Genomic DNA, 10451 nt, shown 5'->3' on the forward strand with positions numbered 1-10451 from the left:
ATATTTTATACTCTGCATAAAAAGGAGCTTAGAGCTTTGAAGCTATTCGAGTGATACTTTTGAAGGTAGGAATCTGTACTACTTTTCTTACCCACCAAGGATGTCTTCAGCTGCACTGTGGGAAACGTAGGCTCATCAGTAGTTAAGGTAGATACCTGTTGTAGGCAAAACAGTACAAACCTCCTTCTATATCAACTACAAGTAAAACAGGTACATCAAACAATTTCTTCGTACCTAATGTAAGCAAAACAGACTAAAGCAAAGATGACACCTGCAACGCCTGGCACACAGCACACTCCAGTTCTAAATTGCACAGACAAAAGCGTCCCACTTACGACCAGGCAACAGCAATACTTTTACGCATCCAAGGTAATAGAACGCAAAGTTGCAACAACGCACCGTTACAACATCCAACAAATGTAGCAGCGTTCGGATGACATTTTAGCCGCGTTCGAGCGCAGATCCTTCTATATAGATCCTTAGTAGCGTCAATATTCCCACAGTTGATCGCGTCGTACGCTTCTCACGGGCGATCCGCTAGGAAAAGCACGCGATCGGCTGAAAAATTAGAAATCATACGCATTCCTTTTGGAACCGTGACACGCCGCGACATATGCCAATAAGCATACGGCGTTCCCCCGTCGGCCAATCTATGGAATGCAATCTAAGCAGCCGTTGGCGGGCACGGGAATCATCGAACTTTCCAGACTGTCGATCAAACGCATGACAGAGCCGCAACGAACGCTTTGCCCAACGTCGAAACGCGCGCGACATTCGCGATAACGCGCCGCGGTATTGTCGTGCCGCGTCCCCCCTCGTCCCCCTATCAGGAAGTCGATCGACCAGTCCTGATAAGGGGACAAGGACTACAAGCCTCGACTCGACGGACAGAATTGTAATATTATCTGGCTGATTGCTAAATTAACGCTTCGCCAGACCGATAGCGTTGTCGCGAGCGATAGCCGCGGAGAAATGGCGACGTATGCTCGCCACGGGATCAAGTTGAATTCTCGGAATGAATCCTTTGCTGAAGAACGACTTCTGAGGACTTCGTATATGCTATTACGCGGAGCTTTGCAATTTTTTATCGTGGGATGGGAGGTTAGTGTTGTTGGTGTCGCGTTCTAGGCATGAATAATTACGAGTTGCAGTTTCACCATGGAACTGTCGAGGAGGCAAATTAATTTATCCGCGTGACTGGACTCGAACCTTGTTTAACGATTGTTATTAATGAATGACCTTGACTCCCAAGTAAAAATTTGCTTGGATGAATTTTATATAAAATATCACAATGTATAACGATATTTTTTTTAAATTAATTCCTGTGTAAATTTATTTTATAATACCAACCGTTCCAGGCTCACCAAATATTTCCGAAATGGCGTTCAATTAGCCACTTCGTTCTGCCAAAAAGATATCTTCAATTCCGAAGTGTTAATTATAAGTCTCCCAACGAGTCGTCGAACCAATCCTCTGTTTTGACGACGCCGACGAGCGAATGCAACGCTCGAGCCTGAAACCGGCGCGGAGAATAACGTGGAAGGGAAACGTAATTACGGCCACGTCCTTTCTTAATTAAGAGAAAATGTTTGGCGTATCTTGGCGAAATTACCGTGTACGAGTCAAGCTTCCGTTTGCGCTACCTGCTCGCCAGCTCACAAAGTCCTCCGCCCTCCCCTCTAACGCTCCCCGATGAACCGATCGTTCTCTCCTACGTTCTCTCCCGGAACCGTCCGTCCAACCACCGACCCGTGTTCGTTCTCACCGTTAAACCGTGCGATCGTTCCGCGCCGTTCGGCGAGGACCGCGCTAAAACGTCGTCCGTGGCGGGAATAGCATGGTTCGGCTAGCATACAGCCCCAGGCCGGTAAACACGGTGGCACGGCGGTGGCATTATCGGTCGTGGCGCGGTCGCGCGTTGCGGTGCTACACGCGAGTTGACATTGTTTGAAGAACTTGAAGCGAGCAAAGTCGTCGCGGAGAGTCCAAGTGGCGAGAAAGGCTCGCGAGGTGGGGAACGCGTTGCCCGCGGTGGCCGCGGGCGGCGGTCAGGCGAGGGAAGCGCGACGGAGATGGCGTTCGCGAGGTACGAACGTGCTGGAGAACGAGCGAGGGAGAACCGCGAGGCAACGGAGGGGCAGGGGGTGGTAGGGGGCAGTGTGGCGGGTTCGACGGCCGGCTGGTGGCCCAGTGACCGGGACCGGTTCCCTCCGCGGTTCCTCCTTCCGCCTTCCTTGCAAACGCACAACTGCATCATCTCGACTCCGTCGTCCCCCCTTGCGCCCCTGGCCGCCCTATGCAGCGATCCTTGCACCTCTTTCTCCGCGTGTTCCCTTCGCGCTCGTTCCACGGCGCGCTGTCTCTATCGTCTTTGCCATCGTCGTCTTCCTTCTTTCCACTTCGTCCTCTTCGTTCGCTCGGTTCGTTCGTTCTTTATCAGCGGTGCGTTCTGGTTGTTGTTGTTACCCGACGTCAACGTCCTCTCCTTCTCTGTCGATCACGCGAAAGCGTCGCCACACGCGCGAAACAACCCTCCCTTCCTCGATCCCTCCCGCTCGTCACCATTTTTGTGTTTTCAGGCTCTCGCTTCAGCACGTTGGGTTCATCCGTCCTCGTTCCACCTCGCTACCATCGCTACCATTGTCGAGCCGCGTCCCCGTCTATCTATCCCTCGTTCTCACCCTTTTCTAGCCACGCAGACTGCGCCGCGGCCGCTACTCTCGTCGGAGAGGTCACGCCAGCCGCGTGCGTTCCCTCTTTCATTCTTCCGCGGGCTTCGTCCTTCTCCTTGCTCCGCCTCTGCTCGAGGCTCGTTCAGTGATCGAGCGGCAACAGCCGCGGATGGACGCAACTATTTATCCCACGCGCTGCTGGCCCCGCCGGGATGCGGGATGGAGAGGCTGGGTCGAATCGAGGGCGAGGAGCCGCACATTGGAGGTCGGAAAGTCAGCTTCGATTGGAACTGCGAGTATCGGGTCCAGGGATTCGAGGCCAGGGGGTGGATAGTTAGAGGTTATTTATTGGTTTCTTGATGGACGAGTACTCTCAACTCTGTGTCTTTCGATTTGGGGGGTGGGTTCTAGTGGGTCTGCTCCAGTCTATATGTGGATGTTTGATTTAGTCTCTTCAAGAATATATTTACTATCAGGGATTCGGCCCTGAACCCTTTCGGGAAGCGGGAGCGCATTGCGTCCTCTCTCTTTTTTGTTTGTTAAGCTAAAGACAGATTAAGGATAGAATAAGGATAGTATAAGGATAGATTAAGCAATATCTTGTAATGAGGTTGTAAGTGGAGGCCATGCAACCCTTACGGGAGTATGAGAATAAATATACATATACATACTGTCGAGGGTTGATCTCTCTCTACCTGATGAAATTAGACTGAAAATTACGATTCCTCGTCGTAAGTTCTCCTTATGCAATTCTGCAACGAGATGACTCCAAGTGCAAAGACTTCTCTTTCGTATCACCCTTTCATATCGGTATAATTCTGCAAGTGGCCACTTCTCCCCCAAGTAAATTGTTAGGTAATGCCCACGCAATGGTATCGGATTGACTCGGATCCATAATACACGTCGAATCGATTGCGTCGCCAAGATGAATAGGCGATAATTTAGATAACGGATTACGCTGTAAGTCGGCTCGCAATCGCATCAGGGTCGACGCTGGGACGTGGAAGCGAGGAAGACCGTCGATGGGGTTGCGTAACGCCGATCTGAATCGTTGTCTCGGGGTCAGCGTGCTTCTGGAAGAAAATCACTTTCCTTCCCAAGAGCCGAGCGTCTTCCTGCCTCTCTGCGCGCGAGGCCTCTTCCTGGTTTCTCAGCTCGTTAATGGCGAACCCGACAAATTATCGGCTCCGCTGCCTCGCGACGGAAAAAGGAGGAAGGAACGAAAGAGGAACGACAGCACGAAATCTCCGATGCGCCAGCAACGCAGCCCTCCTCTCTTACTTTCACTTCCTTTCCCCCCTCGAGCTCTCTTTCTCTGCCTCCCACTGTTTTTCTGCCTCTTTCTCACCCGCGGACGGTTTCTCTCCTTCCGACCCATGGTTGTACTTCTCCCTCGGACATAGAACTACTTTTCCTTTCAAGCCCTTCGCCGGGGATGCCTGACCACGTCTATAACGACGATTCTGTTGACGAGCTGGAGAACTCTCGGGCTTTCGGGGGAGGGAAGTCGCGGTAGGAGGAGTAGGAGGACTCGAGACGGGGATTAGCGGTGTTTTATCAGGATTTTTGCGACGAGTTGGAAAGCTTTCACTCGTATTTTGTAGAATTATAATTTTAATCCTTTACGGATGCAATGGATTTGGTCGAACATGTGTTGATTCCAAATCGGAAGATCTAGGGTTGAGAGGACTGGTGATAGAAGAGGTATAAGAGGGCTAGAAATAATGAAGAAAATAGAAAAGAGTCTCGTGAATGGGTCTACAGAGGTCTTGAGCTTGGATATAGTAAATGTATAGGCAAACCATACGCTATATTATTATATCAAATGTAAGCGTTTCACACTAGTGGACTTCATTCAGCTAATTGGGAGTTATTAAGCGCTGATCCTTGTAGGATTGCCCTCGCGCCTTGTCAGAGGGGGAAAGGTGCGCTGTTCATATACATGCCTTGGGGTCGATTCGCGCTTTACTACCTGCTTCAATTTCACACTCCCCCGTTGCCTGTTCCATTCAGTGTTGGAGTTCCTCGAACCGACATCCGCAACAATTGAAACATCACAACAGAAATAGTTCTCCGACGCCTCTCGTATATTTTCCTATATTCCTATATTTCCTAGATTTATTTAAATTTGTATTATAAAGGGAATTTTAAAGAACCAATGCACATTATTTCGTCGCATTTCTCAACTTTTTGTTTTCTGGAGTTAATGGAGCAAAGATTTTCGCGATCTTAATAAATAATCAAAGTCAACAAGTTCAAACGGCCCTTCCTCGAGTATCAATGAAGGTGCTACCGAGTCCATTATTCCTGGACCTGAGGACCCTTCTCCAGCTCAAATAGTTCGACTAATAAAGCCCTGAAGAGTTAGTTACGTCCATCGAAACAGAAAACTGCCTGGTAACGCCACGAAACAGCACGCTGGACCAACGATCCCTCGATGGCTCGCGAAGTAGGTGAGGGAGGTCGACCGGAGGGGGGAAAATCGAGTTCTCTCGATCATGGCGAACTATTCGTGGTCAACGCGATAACGGTACATCCCCGAGCAGGGATCCAGCGGCGCTCGAACGCGTTTGGGATTTATTCGGTGTCCCCCTTGTCGAATCTGTTCTTGCCGGGCCCGGTTTCCGTGGTCCCTCGAGCGTGCAGCGTCACGTGCACGCGTGCCCCCCTTCCTTCTGCTGAACCAGCCACTAGCGAATTAGCCTTCTTCTCAGGAAAGTCACGAGACCGCGTTGAAATATTCCCAGACCGAATGGAACGCGAGACGAATTTTGAACTCGTTGTTTCGCGGTACGATCCGGGGCGCATAATTACTCGCAGCTCACAGACGAATCGATGGGGTCTGCGTTAGAGGAAAGAAGCCCTCCCCCTCCATCGTGAACGTAGGTTGGCGGATTGATAGTCAGGGCCGAAGTCCAGGGAATAATTCATGGCGCCATTGGACCGAGAATCTACCGACTTGGAGCGGAGAGAGGATTTGTAAGTGTTCGTCGAGTTCTGGGAGTTGTGGATATGGACGTTGCGATTGGAAAAATGGAATAGTTGAGTACGGGGCGTTGGTGAGAATTCTATTTTTAAATTCTGATACTTTTAGGAGAGAGGGATGAAATTACTCTGATGCGCGTGTTGGGTTATTTAAATTATTACGTGTTATTTTCAATGGAAAGACTTTGAGGTAACTTTCAGGTGACACCGTCACTCGATGACGATGGCTTGATTGCTCGGGCTATAATGAACAGGTATGAAGTCCGAACGAAGAACCACGAGTTACACTCGTCGTTGTAGGCCAAAGAGTAAAAATGTACCTACTTGTAATTAAGATACTTCTGAATTAAAGGTGTGTCTGCAACTCAATGTAAATTGGAACGATGCTTCGATTCATTCGTCACCCTTGAGCAGCGAATAATCGACTAAATGGATTACATTCGTCACGTTTCCGCTGGTGATACGCGATAAATTTTATGGAGCACCGGTGGCATAGTTTCTCAGCTCCCGATGTTCCTGCGCGTGGTTACACGGTGCTCGCGGAGACCGGGCATCGAAGATCAAGATCTCGGACCTTGGGAAGATCGATTGAGTAACCGAATCATTAATCCGGGCCCACGAGGCCGCAATTATTTTTCCACCTGCCGCCACGGCGAGCGAGCGCAGAAATTCGAAGATCCGATGTAATTCAAGCGAAGTTTAATCGCCGCTCACTTCTCACTGTACCTCGCATAAGCGAGCGAACGCCAGTTCGTTCTTGTATTTTCCGTCCGCTTATCGGCGATCTCCCCCACGCGGCTTTCCCCGGGAGCCGCGTACAGTTGAATTCCATTCTCATAAATATTTGAAATTCGCAGCGCGCTTATTAATCGCGCGATTAATTAATCCCTACATGTATAGGGACCGTGGTACGGATAATAACAGGGTGAAGCAATTCCGCGATATTTAACTGGGAGCCGCCGTCAGACGTATCCCAAAGGGAACGAGTGAGCACATATGGATACGCGAGGAGTACATAAAAATATATATACAGGGTGCTTCGAAAAAATATTATCACACGTATGGAGATGTCGACGTTAAGCTAGCATTAACTCTGAAGCGTTAGAATGGCGTTTGAAGGAACCAGATCCACAGGGATTTTTAAGATATATGTGTGATTGGTCATTGGTATTTTTCTCATGTATTGCGAAGATGAGTTCAGGACTCGCTTCAGTGACAGTTTTGCTCGAAGCATTTATTTTAGAGATTAAAGAAACTTGTGAAAGAATATTTGAATTTTTTGTGGGGTTTCCTATATCTGTCACAGATGACAGAATAATTAATCTTCCTCACTCTGTTAGGTGCCACCAATAAATTAATTAAAATCAAATATAATCATTCGACACTCCAAAGCAGTTAACCTCCGTTCGTTACATTTCACCAAACATATTCATGAAACTATACCGTGTTACTATACCACAATGAGATATTAAAATGTCAATCATCCGTGGATAAAATATAGCTCGATTGAAGAAGCTATAGAAGAAGCTACCACCACCCGAGTGTTAAAATTTTTCCGACCCACCCTATGTGCATATAAAATTTCGCCCTAGCTTCCTCCGTCCTCCCCTCGACGCGCTAACGAGAATAAAATGTAATCGCTCGAGAAGTTGAATCTTCGCCGGCGTCGCTGCGAATACGCGAGCCCAGATGACTTGTTCCGCGGCGCGGAGTCAGAGTCTACGTGCTATTGACCTTTACGCTCAATGATTCGCCATGGGCTCGCGTCAGTTCCGAAGTAATTGGCCGAATAAATTTATCGCGAGTGCCGGGTGTATCGCGCGAGATCGACGCTCTCTTCGTGTCTCCTCGCGCTGGCTGCGTCTCTAATTAGCCGTCGATCGCGCCCGAACCGATTATTCGGGGAGGCTCGCACGGGACCGCCCGATACGCCTCGTGCACCACCACGCGAGTATCGGGGATGGTCGACTTTATATCGACTAAATACGAAGTCGATCTATTCAGGGATTGCTTTAGGGAAGTTTCAATTGTGGCGTGGAAGTGAATTGGTACTGTATTAGAATTCGAATGTTGCTATAGAAATGAAAGTGTGCTACACTAGAGCATGGATGTTGATATAGTAACGCGCTATTTCTCTTCTAGGGTTCAAGATAGTTGAAGGATGGAGTGGCACTCGATTATCGTTTCAGAAATCAATTTGTAGTCTAATGAAGTTTACATTCTGCTATAGAAGTGACTTGATAATCTATTAGAGTTCGAATGTTGCTATAGAAATAAATTTCTGCTCTATTAATGGTTGATTGTCGTTATAGTAATTATCTATTACCCTTATACAGAATCAAAGTACGTAAAGCAGTGAACGTATGCTTTAATAGAGTACCTATGATACTATAGAAATAAATGAATAGTGCAATAGAGTATGAAGGTTGCTACAGAAGTGAACTAGAACTCTACCAGAGTTTGAATGGCGCTCTAGAAAAAAAATCACTACTCCGCTACGACTCGAATGACTACATTTAAATGAATTGACAACTCGTGGAGGATTGCGGAAGTGCAACGATTGTTGCTAATTTTGATAATGAGATATCACTGAGATTAGAAAGTTTCGTACACGATATGGAGGTTCTGTTGCCACATTGTCCCGTTCGCAGTCGACAAGTCACGCGTAGATCATAGCGAATACATTGCATTATCAGCGAACATTATTGGCTACTTCGTAGCAAGTGCGAGGGACAAGTGTTTTCCTGCAGGCACACACGTTCAGCGCACATGGTCGCAGAAATGTCACGCCTAGATTAGACCGAATACATTACATTATCAGCGAACAATATTGATTACCTGACGAAGATTGTTAAGTGTTCTCTACATGCATGCACAATGAGCACAGAAAAATTCTTCTCTTGCACGCAGGGTGTCAGAAAAATTAACTCCACGGTGACAACGTTATCGAGGCGTCCGCTTTCGGTGAAGTTTTATTTCAAGTCGTCGAGTACAGGCAGAAAATAAGTCTTCGCGATAAATTAATTCCCCCCCAGCTTCGCTCCAACTCGTTCCCTACGTTATTAAACAGGAAGCTCCCGATTCACGCCGATTCCCTGAAATCCGAGCTCCTCGGAATTTAAATTCGCGATTCGTTCGCATAGTATCCAGGACTCGGCGCTTTCCAGTGCCTTTAGCCGTTGGTAGCCGCGAGTGGAAGTCGATCCCCGGCTTCCTCGAACAAAGTAGCCATAGTCTTTGAAGAATCCTCGATTCCATTCTTCAGGCTCGCGCGGAACACGATGGTTCGCGACTGGCCAGACGCCTCGAGGATTTATCTATTCCCCCGCGTTGGATCTGCGTATCCCGCGATCGAACGTTCATTATCGACTTTCCTCGAATTCTCTCGCGAGCCAGCCTGGCCAGGTAGATTCTATCTCGCCTGGTGTCCCGTGTTCCGAGCGTCTCGTCGATTCCTCAAGGAAGGACACACGAGGGATTATATAAGAAGCTCTCGCACGGCCGAGAAGGAGAGACGGTCCGCGGAACGGGTGAGACAGACGGATAGAATGTAATCTATTAGTCTCGGTCCGAGGCTGCCTGGCACAAAGAGGAGTCATACCGATCGCGGAACATCGCGGAACCGGTCCCAGTCTCGAAGATTAACGAGAAGGAAGGGAGAAGCCTCGCGGCCCCTGGCCGGAAGCAGTTTTCATCGGGACCCTTAGCGTCCCTCCTCCCCTCCCCCTCCCCCTCCCCCCGTCCCGTCCCGTCCCGTCCCGTCGCCGAATTGCCAGCACGCTGGTTCCGAAAGAACCCGACAACGGGCTCTCCTCCAGTCCCCGCGCGGCCAGGAAGCCGGCTTTGGCCGATCGTCTTCTTGCCGAGGTTCTTTAGGCGGAAGAAGATCGATCCTGAGGGTATGCAAACTGTTTCGTATGGCGGCTATATAGGTCTTGAGCTTGGATATAGCACGTACATAGCGAATATACAGCAAATTTTAGACTGATTCTTCTTGAAGCAGGAGCAGATCGATCTGGAGGGTAAACAAACTGGTGTAGACGTGTCAATAGAGGAGCTAGGGCTTGGTTATAGCACGTATGTAGCAAGTTGTAGCCTGGTTTCTCTTCAGGCAAAAGGAGCTCAGTTTCGAAGGTAATCAAAGTGCTATAGATTGGTCTAGGGTATAGGTCTAGAGCTTGGATATAGCACACTTCTTACTGCAGGCAGAAAGAAGTCAATGCTGGGGATTACCAGACAGCTATCTATGGATCTATATAGTTCTAGAGCGTGGGATATAGCAAACGTATTCCAAGATATCGTGCACGAAGGATAAAAATTTTGGAAGACTGTCCTGATGAACACTGATGTCCTGATCTACCGAATCAGCAAGCAATTTTCCAATAAATCCCCTTGTGCATACTTAGCATTGAGTGATTGAGTCGTAAAGCGGTCCCAACGTGGCCGCGGTGTACGAAAGCTCCATCCGCTGTCAACCAGATTCGTGGTCGAAGGAGCCATAAACCCCTAAATGCATAGGCTGCTCAAGGTGACTCTGCAGGGCCAGGCTCTGTGCCTGAATCAGCAGGTCCGTACACTCCAGAAGTTTATCGAAGGCTTGCATGCAGATCTAAAAATTAGTTTGCAACTAGTGATGAGAATTGTCTTCTTTGGAAATGTGACGTCTTCTTCATCCAAGGTATCTATACTGTATCTAGGCTCTAAACCTGTAGCAAGAGGCTTACACTCTTTCTCATCAAAAAGGTCAGTAAGCAAACATCCTAGTAAACCTTCCACGAACCTTCATACGTATAC

The sequence above is a fragment of the Hylaeus anthracinus genome, unplaced genomic scaffold, assembly GCF_026225885.1.
Source record: "Hylaeus anthracinus isolate JK02 unplaced genomic scaffold, UHH_iyHylAnth1.0_haploid 0, whole genome shotgun sequence".
Taxonomy (NCBI): Eukaryota; Metazoa; Arthropoda; class Insecta; order Hymenoptera; family Colletidae; genus Hylaeus; species Hylaeus anthracinus.